General features: G+C 40.9%; 1 long non-coding RNA gene across 1 annotated transcript; it reads right to left on the reverse strand.

Moving 5' to 3' along the window:
- Window positions 1-9,870: 9,870 nt before the first annotated feature.
- LOC131013265 (uncharacterized) lies at window positions 9,871-10,842 on the reverse strand. Its single transcript, XR_009097612.1, has 2 exons — window positions 10,195-10,842; window positions 9,871-10,097 (listed from the first exon to the last, which is right to left on the reverse strand). It is a non-coding gene; the product is annotated as an uncharacterized LOC131013265 (long non-coding RNA).
- Between the last annotated feature and the right edge of the window lie 1,229 nt (window positions 10,843-12,071).

The raw sequence follows: 12,071 nt of genomic DNA on the forward strand, positions 1-12,071 counted from the left end.
TTGGGCTCCCTCTTGGGCCAATTTTATTAATTGTTTGGGCCGAGACTTGGGTCGATTTTAATTAAATTGTTTGGGCCTTATTCAAAGAAAAACATGATAGACTTAATTTATCTAATTAATTTGAGCTTGATTAATTTAATTATATATTGACCTTTAAATTAATTATTTAAATGGAGTTCTTTATTTCAAGTATTTATAAATGAATTATAAAATGAAATATTTCGAGTTAAACTCTCATTTAAATTAATTCTTTTCAAATGACTTATTAATATGGATTATTTGAAAATGATTAAACGATTTTAAAAAAAAATAAGAAAGCATGATCTATGATGATATAATTTATCTATGTAATATTATAGGATTTGTTTTTTTTAAATGACGGAATATTTGACTTGATGGCATAAATAGAACGAGTTATGATTAATGCGCATGTTGATGTTCGAATAAATAGTTTCGAACCTAAATGATAGTTATGTGATAATGTTTTGAGTTAAAGGTTTTGACGAGATAAGATTAATTCTTTCCAGTCCACATTAATTATTACTTGGACTCCTATTATTTATTAATAATGGGTCTCGAATTTATATTACTTGGGCTCCTACGATTTAATTGATTAAGTCCAATGAAATTTATTTATTTAACCCAATAAGAATTATTATTTTAGGCTTCTTTATTAATCCTAATTATTTTAATTAGTGATTAATATTAAAATTTACTAATTTTTAAAGGGTGATGATGAGCTCACTTATTGGGCTTCATGATTTTATTATCTTGGGCCTCATTTGTTGGGCTCTAGAAATTAATTGATGTTGGGCTTAATATTATTAATGCATTGGGCTTCGAATTTATTCTTTTGGGCTCAAATTAAATTCCTTTTGGGCCTTGATTATTTTATTTTAATTGGGCCTTCATAATTATTCTATTATATTTAATTAGAGAAGATTTTAAGACTTACTAATTATTAATTAGTAAGTGAATTAGATTATTTTAAGATGAGTAGATTATTAAAGATTAATAATCCGACCTCATAAGACGAGCCTTAATTTCTTAAATAGGATTAGCATCTCATAATTTAATTAAAGGAATATGAGTCATGCATAATCTTTTCACGCATCCTCATTTATTGAGATTTTTCGAGAATTAGAATCTTATTTTATTTTCTCGAATTAAAGGTCAAGCACCAGAGTTAGAGCTAAACCGTGAGTCTGCTATTCAGGTAGGCTTTCTACGTATAAACTAAAATTATTAGAATTGTTAAGACTTTATGCTTATGAATTTAAATGATATTGTCAATGCCTAAATGCTTTATGTTTTATTATTAATTGCCTATCTGATGTTAATCGAATTCGGATTCTGGATGGGACCGCAAATCCCTTCGGAATTAGTGTACACCTTGTGATCGTGAGTCATCTAGCGGGTTGGCCGATCATAGTGTCCGTAGAGGGAGGCCTCCCTCTCGGCACGAGTTACTGATATGGTGATTAATGATATAAAATACCTGCGCGGGTTATTGATGAAAGAAATGATATTATGTTTGGTAAATACGAGTCTTTAAAGGAAAACCCTCGTATCTTACTACTGTTGAAAGGCTTGACAATAAAATATTATGCATGTATGTAAATTTCGGCAAGTGTCCACTAAGTACTTTTGTACTTAGCCCTGCATGTATTTTTAAATGTGCAGGTTGAGCGGTGATCGAGGATGTAGTGTGCAAGCGGAGCTTTGTCAAACTAGGATGATTACCTCAGAGTAGAGTATATGTCTTCATACATATACTCAAATTGTTATTCCGCTGCGAACACTGATTATGTTAAGATATTATGTCAAACAATATGTATTATTTAATAATGTACTAAAACTATTGAGTACCCCGTTTTGGGATAATATTATGTACGGTCCCCTTGTGGCCTTCATTGATATCTAGATATTTCGATTGATTTCCTTATACAAGTCGAGTCATCAAGAAACCGAATATGCCCCTTTCTTACTCCCGCTCCTAAATTCCCTCCCTTAGTCGCGGTTTCCCCGAATTTGCTATCCTTAGCAAGTGCGGTCGTGACAGAATGGTATCAGAGCATTTCTTTTGCTCTGAGTACTAATCATTCCTTCTAAGTTGAGTCTAGATTAAGTAAGTTAATACACTTTTGAACTAGTTGACAAAAGCTTGGCACTACATCTCGTCACGCTCAACGGAGGTTATGGTAAGTACTTTCAAGTTTTAATTAAGTTAATTTCTTGAAATGTATGAAGCATGAATAAGTATGACTATGGTATGAATCACAAGAACTTAGAACTGTTAAGTTATATATGCTCACTCTCACGACGGAACATAGAAGAGAACTTAGGGAGATGCCTTAACTTTTTCTTCATGTTACGATGACATCGACAATGACGGTCGAAATAGAGAAAGAAGAATTACACGAAGGGTCGCATGATGACACCACGAGCATGAAGATTGAGCAGCGTAACGAACGCCAATAGTACGTTGATGGCATGGGCATAGCTTAAATATTCGAGTGTTTTTCTACGATGAGATCTCGAATTAGCTTGGCCTTTTGAACTTATTTTGTTGAAACTTTTAGTGCTCGTTGCTAGATTTAAGAAAATATCATCATCACATAACAAGCCCTAAGTTCGGTAAACAACGACACTAGAACTATATGATAGTCGAATTAGGTAATCTGTGATTAAGTATTAAGAACCAGTATGACTTGTGTAAATGCTAGATTTAGATGATGAGGTGTTTTTGCACGTTATGGTTATTGAACCGAATTTGTTTTCCGATTTTAGATATTTAGAACCTTATCGCCTTAAGTTACTTGTCGTGTGCTACTTTTGACGATAGAATTTCCTTTGTTAGATGGCGAGAACTGTTTTCACCCGACGACGACCACTGCCCCCATGGGCTAGTCCAGAGGAGGTCGAGCGGTCCTACCGCACCTATGCTCCATGTCACGGGGATAACCTCGGACAGTTCCTCGCAGGTTTTCACAGACACTGGGTCGAGGCGAGTGCACATGGAGTATCAGGGTATGACGGTATCCAGAGGTTGATCTTACTGTTACCTTCCGAGTGGCAGGGATGGGCTAGACAGATTTCTACCCACTACATTTTTCGCCGAGAAGATTACCACGACCTCATGGGAGACTTCCCTAGCTTTATTGCGGAGCTTCAGATCTGTTTCACTTTGTGGGGCCGCGCCCCTCTAGGGCCCTACATCCTTCCGGGAGACTACGTACAGGTGGGAACGCCTTTGCCAGCGGAAGCACCCACTACTGCTCCCGAACCCTCGATGGCCTTGCCCCGAGATCCTCCACCACGAGCCTCAGTTCTAGGGCGCCGTGGTAGGCACGATGACGAGGCAGGCCCTTCTCGCCCACGGGCTCGCAGGGATTTCCCATCGCCCCCTGACTCATCAGCCCGGGCTGCTACTCCTCCACCACCAATGATACCTACGGCAGAAGCAAGGCTTTCGACTGCCATGGCCAACGCTGACAGGGTCATGTCCAACCTGAGGGAGTTCATAGATAGGGGCAAAGCCCCTATGCAGGAGGATGATGGTACAGTACCGTATGGTACGATGAGGAGTACTCATCCCGAGCCCGTGCCAACTCCAGCTCCGATCAAGCCTCGTGCCACGGCCAGGATCAGCACCAGAGACGATCCGATCCGTGAGATTGTGGACGATATCTTCCGCTCAGCCCAGATCATGCAGGAGACAGGCGAGGGCCAGGGAGAGACTCCGTTGCCCAGCTGGGAGCCGGGCGAGGATGAGGAGGAGGACCCCGAGGAGGATGAGGAGGAGGACCCCGAGGAGGATCCAGAAGAGGACCCCCTGGCGTCACCGAGGAGCAGTCATACCGCGACTCAGAGTTCACAGATTTGATAGTTTTAGCTTGTGGATGTACTCCGGAAATGATAATTCGTTCCAATGACTATGTTTTTAATTATGTTGTTTCTAGCTAGCATTAGTACGGAAATGTTGGTCTCTAGGACATTCCGCGAATAAAAACCCTTTTGTGATTGCTTAACTAGTAAGCCGATACATCATAGGGAGTACTAGATAGACTTTACTTACATTTTGGGTTGACAATGTAAAAGCCCTCGATGAGACAATTTTCCATGAGATATAAATGACCCTAGCATGGGTTTTCTACGACGATCTCGTGTATGTTTTATGTTTCTCTACGGGTTTTATTCTTCACGAGTCAGTTAAGAATGTAGTAACTTTGAATAATGTGACTTGTATATACAACGGTTCCTGTTAATGTCTTAGTTTTGGAGTTATGATAAGTTAAAATTAACAAACAGTTCTTTCTTAATTGCCTTAGAGATTCCTATATAGAATGTATTAAAAAGGGTGTTTGTAATTTGCAGAATGCCGCCTAAACGAGGTCGCCCCCCTAGGAGAAACGTTAACAATGATGGAAATCGCGATGAAATACCTGAAGGGCGGCGAAACGATAGGGAACCTACCCCACCCCCTCCACCCCCTGCTAGAAGGACTGAAGAACTTTTTCTTCGACAGAATCCGCCCACATTCACTGGGACAGGCGACCCAGCCGAGGCCGAAGCTTGGATACGCGCCTTGGAGCGTATCTTCACTTTCCTACACTGCACAGAAGAGGAGCGACTCTCGTGTATGTCTTTCCAACTAGCCGGATCGGCTGACTTTTGGTGGGAAGCCCGCCGAAAGACTCTGACTCCCGAACAATGGGCAGCATACACTTGGGAAGACTTTAAGACGGGATTATATGATAAGTATATTCCCAAAAGCTACAGAAAGAAGAAGGAGGCTGAGTTCTATAGCCTGAAACAAGGGAAGAAGACGGTGACAGAGTATGACAGAGAGTTCTGCGATCTATCGCGTTATGCTCCGCAACAGGTGGATACTGATGAGAAAATGGCGGAGAAATTTTGTGCCGGTCTGAGGCACGAGATTCGGATGACTCTAGCTAGTCATGGTGGACTCTCATACACTGAGTCTTTGAACAGGGCACTGGACATCGAAGCTGCAATGCCAGTAGAAAGGTTGGCTCCGCCACAGACCTCAGCGCCAGCCAACCCACCTGCACGCCCTCAGAACTTTAAAGGGAAGCGCAACTGGAACGACCATAGAGGAAATGAAAATCAGACTAACAAGAGGCCATGGCAAGGAAATGCGCCGTTGAGACAATATCAGCAACAAGGACAAGGGAAGCAACAGGGTCCTGCCCCGGCTGGAGGCAGCCAAAGACAAAATGAAGTTCCCCTTTGTCCAAAATGCCACAAACCACATCGTGGTGTCTGTAAGGCTGGAACTGACAGTTGCTACACGTGTGGCCAGAAGGGCCACTACTCCTCACAATACCCCAACAAACAGCAGGGCGCGGCAATCAGGGCCACTTATGCCCAGCCCCTGCAAGCAGTTTAAGGGCAACACCAGCCCCGCCAACAACAGCCATACCAGCAGCAATACCAATACCAGCCCCGCCAACAACAGCCATACCAGCAGCAATACCAACACAAGCACCAACAGCAACAGAGGCGGCAGCCACCATTGCCGCAGCAGGCGAGAGCCTTTGCTCTCACCCAAAACCAGCCCGAGAAGAACCAGGGAAACCTGGCAGGTATGGGCAAGCTTAAAGGTTTTTCCATAATGATTCTGTTCGATACTGGTGCCTCGCATTCTTTTATATCTGCCCCTTGCGTAGATACCTTAGAAATCGAATCAGAACGAGCTAAGTGTGCCTTAAGAATCACTACACCCTCAGGAGGAAGATCTACCACCACACATGTTTGCTCGAACGTAGAATTTGAAATAGGAGAACTTAAGATGGTAGCGAACAATCTTAATATTCTGCTTATGTGGGATGTAGATATAATCTTAGGAATGGACTGGCTAGCTGAGAATCACGCCACCATCCTTTGTAGTGAACGAAAAATTTCTATTCGACCACCTGGAAAGGAACCGACGGAATTTCACGGCATAGGTATGAAGAAAAGAGTACCAGTGATATCCGCATTACAAGCCAGAAAAGAGATGATGAAGGAAGGAAGCACAGCTTATCTCGTCTACCTAAACGGGGAAGCTAGTGAAGACAAGAAGGTGGAAGATGTGGCAATAGTACGAGACTTTCCAGAAGTTTTTCCTGAAATATTGCCAGGACTACCTCCAGACAGGCAACTAGATTTCACCATTGATCTAGAACCTGGATCTGCCCCAGTATCAAAGGCACCGTACAGGATGGCCCCAAAGGAACTACAAGAATTAAAGGTGCAACTACAGGAACTCTTGGACTTGGGTTTCATCAGACCCAGTGTCTCGCCTTGGGGAGCGCCTGTACTCTTTGTCAAAAAGAAAGATGGAACCATGAGAATGTGCATTGATTATCGAGAGTTGAACAAACTGACGCTTAAAAACAAATACCCTCTTCCAAGGATAGATGATTTGTTCGATCAGCTCAAAGGAGCCAGTGTATTCTCAAAAATAGATTTAAGGTCTGGTTATCATCAACTGAAGATCAGACCAGATGATATATCTAAGACCGCTTTCAGCACAAGATATGGTCACTATGAATTCGTTGTCATGCCATTTGGTCTAACCAATGCACCGGCAGTATTCATGGACCTCATGAATCGAGTTTTCCATCCATACTTAGACAAATTTGTCTTAGTGTTTATAGATGATATCCTCATCTATTCTAAGAATGACCAAGAGCATGAAAATCATTTAAGAATCATCCTGGAGACATTAAAGACGGAGAAGTTGTTCGCCAAATTCAGCAAGTGCGAATTTTGGTTGAAAGAAGTAATGTTTCTAGGGCACATCGTATCAGCAGATGGAATCAAGGTGGACCCCGCCAAGGTGCAAGCAGTGCGCGAGTGGAAATCACCAACCACACCTAATGAAATCCGAAGTTTCTTAGGTTTGGCAGGATACTACAGGAGATTCATCGAAGGATTCTCTAAAATAGCGAGACCAATGACGCAATTACTTCGCAAAGGAATCAAGTATAAGTGGAACGAAGAGTGTGAAGCCAGCTTTCAAGAGCTGAAAAAGAAATTGACAACTGCACCAGTGCTAGCAGTTCCAGCAGCCGATAAAGAATACGTGATCTTCACGGACGCGTCCAAAAATGGGCTAGGTTGTGTGTTGATGCAAGAAGGAAAGGTCATTGCCTACGCCTCGCGACAACTAAGGCTACATGAATTGAACTACCCTACTCATGATCTGGAACTGGCAGAAATTGTGCATGCTTTGAAAATTTGGAGACACCATCTATACGGAGTTAGATGTGAAATCTTCACTGATCACAAAAGCCTTAAGTATTTTTTCGAGCAGAAAGACTTGAACATGAGACAGAGAAGATGGCTCGAGCTCGTGAAGGATTACGATTGCGGTATCAACTACCACCCGGGAAAAGCTAATGTAGTAGCTGATGCTTTAAGTCGTAAAACTCAATCCGAGTTAGGACTTCTTCTCACTCAAGAGGACACACTTGTAAGGGATTTTGACAAATTGAAGATAGAAGTGGTTCAGCCACCGGCAACGACAAGAGCAATTATTGCAACTCTAGTAGCCGTCCCAGACCTCAGAGAAAGGATCGTCAGTGCCCAGAGAGCGGATGAGAGCTTGGAAAAAGTTCGTCTCAAGATCCGAACAGGCACGCCAGGAGGCTACCAAGAGGCAACGGATAACGCAGTTCTTTTTGAAGGAAGATTGTGTGTTCCCCATAACGAGGAACTGAGAAACGAGATCATGAGTGAAGCTCATGACACGCCCTATACCGCTCATCCCGGAAGTACCAAAATGTACCAAGATCTAAAACAGAAATTTTGGTGGGACGGGATGAAACGAGATATAGCCTCGTTTGTAGAGCGTTGCCTTGCATGCCAGCAAGTGAAAGCTTTACATCAACGACCATATGGGAAATTGCAGCCATTGGAAATCCCAGAATGGAAGTGGGAGCACATAGCGATGGATTTCGTGACGGGTTTACCCAAGACAAATAGGGGCAACACAGCTATTTGGGTAATAGTAGACCGTCTCACAAAGAGCGCTCATTTTATACCGATTCCAATTACCCATGGATCGGAGAAACTAGCCCAACTGTACATTCGTGAGATTGTACGGCTACATGGAATACCAATATCCATTACTTCAGATAGAGATTCAAAATTTACTTCTAGATTTTGGATCAGTTTGCAGAAAGAGTTGGGAACGAGATTAAACTTTAGCACCGCCTTTCACCCTCAAACAGATGGACAATCAGAAAGGACAATTCAGACCCTTGAAGATATGTTGAGGACAGTGGTGCTAGACCGAGGAGGAAGTTGGGAATCAGTGCTGCCATTGATCGAATTCGCCTACAACAATAGTTACCAGGCAACCATTGATATGGCACCTTATGAGGCGCTGTATGGAAGGAAGTGTAGATCACCACTTTACTGGGATGAAGTGGGTGAAAGAAAAATCCTTGGGCCAGATGCAGTAAGCGAGATGATCGAGACCATCCGCCAGATTAGAGCAAGAATTAAAGAGGCCCAGGACAGACAGAAGTCTTATGCTGATACCCGACGAACTGAACTACAATTTAAGATTGGAGACAAAGTTTTCCTTAAAATATCACCCTCGAAAGGGATCGTTAGATTCGGTGTTAAGGGTAAGTTGAGACCCCGTTTTGTAGGACCTTATGAGATCCTTGAAAGAATAGGTCCCGTAGCGTATAGGTTGGCACTGCCACCTAGCTTTGGAAACGTCCACAATGTGTTCCATGTGTCACAGCTGAGACGGTACGTGTTTGACCCCAAACACGTGATTCACCAAGATGAAATGATTCTTAACCCAGACTTGACGTACGAGGAAAAACCTAAAGCCATTTTGGACCGAAAGGTGCAAGAGTTAAGGAATAAATCGATCGCGTCAGTCAAAATACTGTGGAGACACCATGGACCGGAAGAAGCAACGTGGGAACTTGAGGACCAGATGAAAGAAAAATACCCAGAACTTTTCACATAGGTATGCAAATTTCGGGACGAAATTTCTTTTAAGGGGGATAGTATGTAATGACCCGACTTTTTATTAAGGATTATATACTTTTAATTACTGATTTAAGGATGTATTATGGTAATTAGAGTTCAGCATCCATTAATAAAATACGAACTTATATGAATTTGATAATTTATATATGTGATGATTTATTTTTTTATTTTCAATAGATGATGCACTCAAAATATATTTTGAGTCCATTAATTTATTGTGGAGAATTTAACACTGAAGTGTTAAATATGAATCTTTTATCGATTGTTTACTTAAGCCCATGAGTAATTTAATTTATGTTAGAAGCAAGCTCAAATGGATTTTATGCTTCAATAAGAATTAGGCTTATATGTCTTAATGTATTTAAATGAGTTTGGAACCATATAATTAATATATTAATCTCTTAGATTTTTTTTTAATGATTAAAAGTTGAATAATCCTAAGCATGCTGAATCCTAAGCATGCTGAAGAAATTCTTACTACGCATGCTGAAGGAAATTCTTCAGTCTTACATGCCAGCTGAAGAGTTCATACCTGTAAGTTGAAAAAAATTCCACAATCCTCATCCATCCAAACCACCCCATTTTTCTTTAAAACCACAGCCATTTTCACCATTCTCACACCACCATTATCAACTACTGCAGCCCAATTTCACAGCCAATTTTAAGGTAATGCAACAAAGAAATTTCTGCATCTTTCCATTCTCTTCCCAAATTGATTTCTAATTTTTGTGATATACAATATCTGCAGAGACTATTATCCACCTACTCAAGGTATCATCACCCTCAGGGAACCACCAATTCATACCAATTCATACGGCTGTTCAGATATTTCACAACATGTTTACATATGCACATATGAACTGAAATTTATAGACTAGTTCAGTTTCAAGAAAAGAATTTCAGATTTCAATAAGCATTTACAGTATTTGATTTCTGCTCAAAATCCTATGCTATTTTGTGAACTAAATTGTGGCTTGAACCTACTGTGTGTGTGAGTCGAAATCAGAGGGGACGGCAGCCGCGGTGGCTGCCGGCGGTCGACGGTCGGCGACGGAGCCGAGGTGGTCTCCGATCTGCCAAAGAGAAAAAAAAAGAGATGAGTATTTCAGATTTTAATTTAGAAAATGAAAAAAAAGGGGGAAAATAGAAAAGGAAGAAATTAGGGCTTACCTTAGGCTACCCGTCGATCCAGAGAGAAAGGCGAGAGAGCCGAGGGTGGCGCGGCCTATCGCCGCTGCTCCTCCGGCGAATTCCGTGGCGGCGACGGCTGGATCGAGCAAGAGAGAGAGATGATGAACAGTGTTCCGATCTAGAGATCTAGAAACCGAGAGAGAGAATCAGGGCGGCAGGCGGCGGCCGTGCTCTTCCACGGCCAGGCGATGGCCGTGAACATCCGTGGCGTTGAACGGCGGTGGCGGATCTGCCATGGAGGAGGAGCGGAGGCGACGGAGCGGCGGCGTGGCTGCGCTTGCTGCGCCTTTCCAGCGGCCGAGATTGAGCGAGAGAGATAGAGGAGAAGGCGACGGCGAAGGCGAAGGCGACGGCGAGGCGGCGCGCCGGAGGCGGCGCCGCCCTCAGCCGAGCAGAGAGAGGGTCGGGAGAGAGAGAGGTCCGAGAGATAGAGAGAGAGGTCCGAGAGATAGAGAGAGAGAGAAACTTGTGTGTGTGTTGGGAGGTGTTTGTGTGTGTATATTTAGGTTAGAAAAGGGAGCCGGGTTTGGGCCGGGTTTCAGCCGGGTTTGGGCCGGGTTTGAGCCGGGTTTGGGCCGAAAATATTGGGCTCCCTCTTGGGCCGATTTTATTAATTGTTTGGGCCGAGACTTGGGTCGATTTTAATTAAATTGTTTGGGCCTTATTCAAAGAAAAACATGATAGACTTAATTTATCTAATTAATTTGAGCTTGATTAATTTAATTATATATTGACCTTTAAATTAATTATTTAAATGGAGTTCTTTATTTCAAGTATTTATAAATGAATTATAAAATGAAATATTTCGAGTTAAACTCTCATTTAAATTAATTCTTTTCAAATGACTTATTAATATGGATTATTTGAAAATGATTAAACGATTTTAAAAAAAATAAGAAAGCATGATCTATGATGATATAATTTATCTATGTAATATTATAGGATTTGTTTTTTTAAATGACGGAATATTTGACTTGATGGCATAAATAGAACGAGTTATGATTAATGCGCATGTTGATGTTCGAATAAATAGTTTCGAACCTAAATGATAGTTATGTGATAATGTTTTGAGTTAAAGGTTTTGACGAGATAAGATTAATTCTTTCCAGTCCACATTAATTATTACTTGGACTCCTATTATTTATTAATAATGGGTCTCGAATTTATATTACTTGGGCTCCTACGATTTAATTGATTAAGTCCAATGAAATTTATTTATTTAACCCAATAAGAATTATTATTTTAGGCTTCTTTATTAATCCTAATTATTTTAATTAGTGATTAATATTAAAATTTACTAATTTTTAAAGGGTGATGATGGGCTCACTTATTGGGCTTCATGATTTTATTATCTTGGGCCTCATTTGTTGGGCTCTAGAAATTAATTGATGTTGGGCTTAATATTATTAATGCATTGGGCTTCGAATTTATTCTTTTGGGCTCAAATTAAATTCCTTTTGGGCCTTGATTATTTTATTTTAATTGGGCCTTCATAATTATTCTATTATATTTAATTAGAGAAGATTTTAAGACTTACTAATTATTAATTAGTAAGTGAATTAGATTATTTTAAGATGAGTAGATTATTAAAGATTAATAATCCGACCTCATAAGACGAGCCTTAATTTCTTAAATAGGATTAGCATCTCATAATTTAATTAAAGGAATATGAGTCATGCATAATCTTTTCACGCATCCTCATTTATTGAGATTTTTCGAGAATTAGAATCTTATTTTATTTTCTCGAATTAAAGGTCAAGCACCAGAGTTAGAGCTAAACCGTGAGTCTGCTATTCAGGTAGGCTTTCTACGTATAAACTAAAATTATTAGAATTGTTAAGACTTTATGCTTATGA

Source organism: Salvia miltiorrhiza, chromosome 2, assembly GCF_028751815.1.
Source record: "Salvia miltiorrhiza cultivar Shanhuang (shh) chromosome 2, IMPLAD_Smil_shh, whole genome shotgun sequence".
NCBI classification, from domain to species: domain Eukaryota; kingdom Viridiplantae; phylum Streptophyta; class Magnoliopsida; order Lamiales; family Lamiaceae; genus Salvia; species Salvia miltiorrhiza.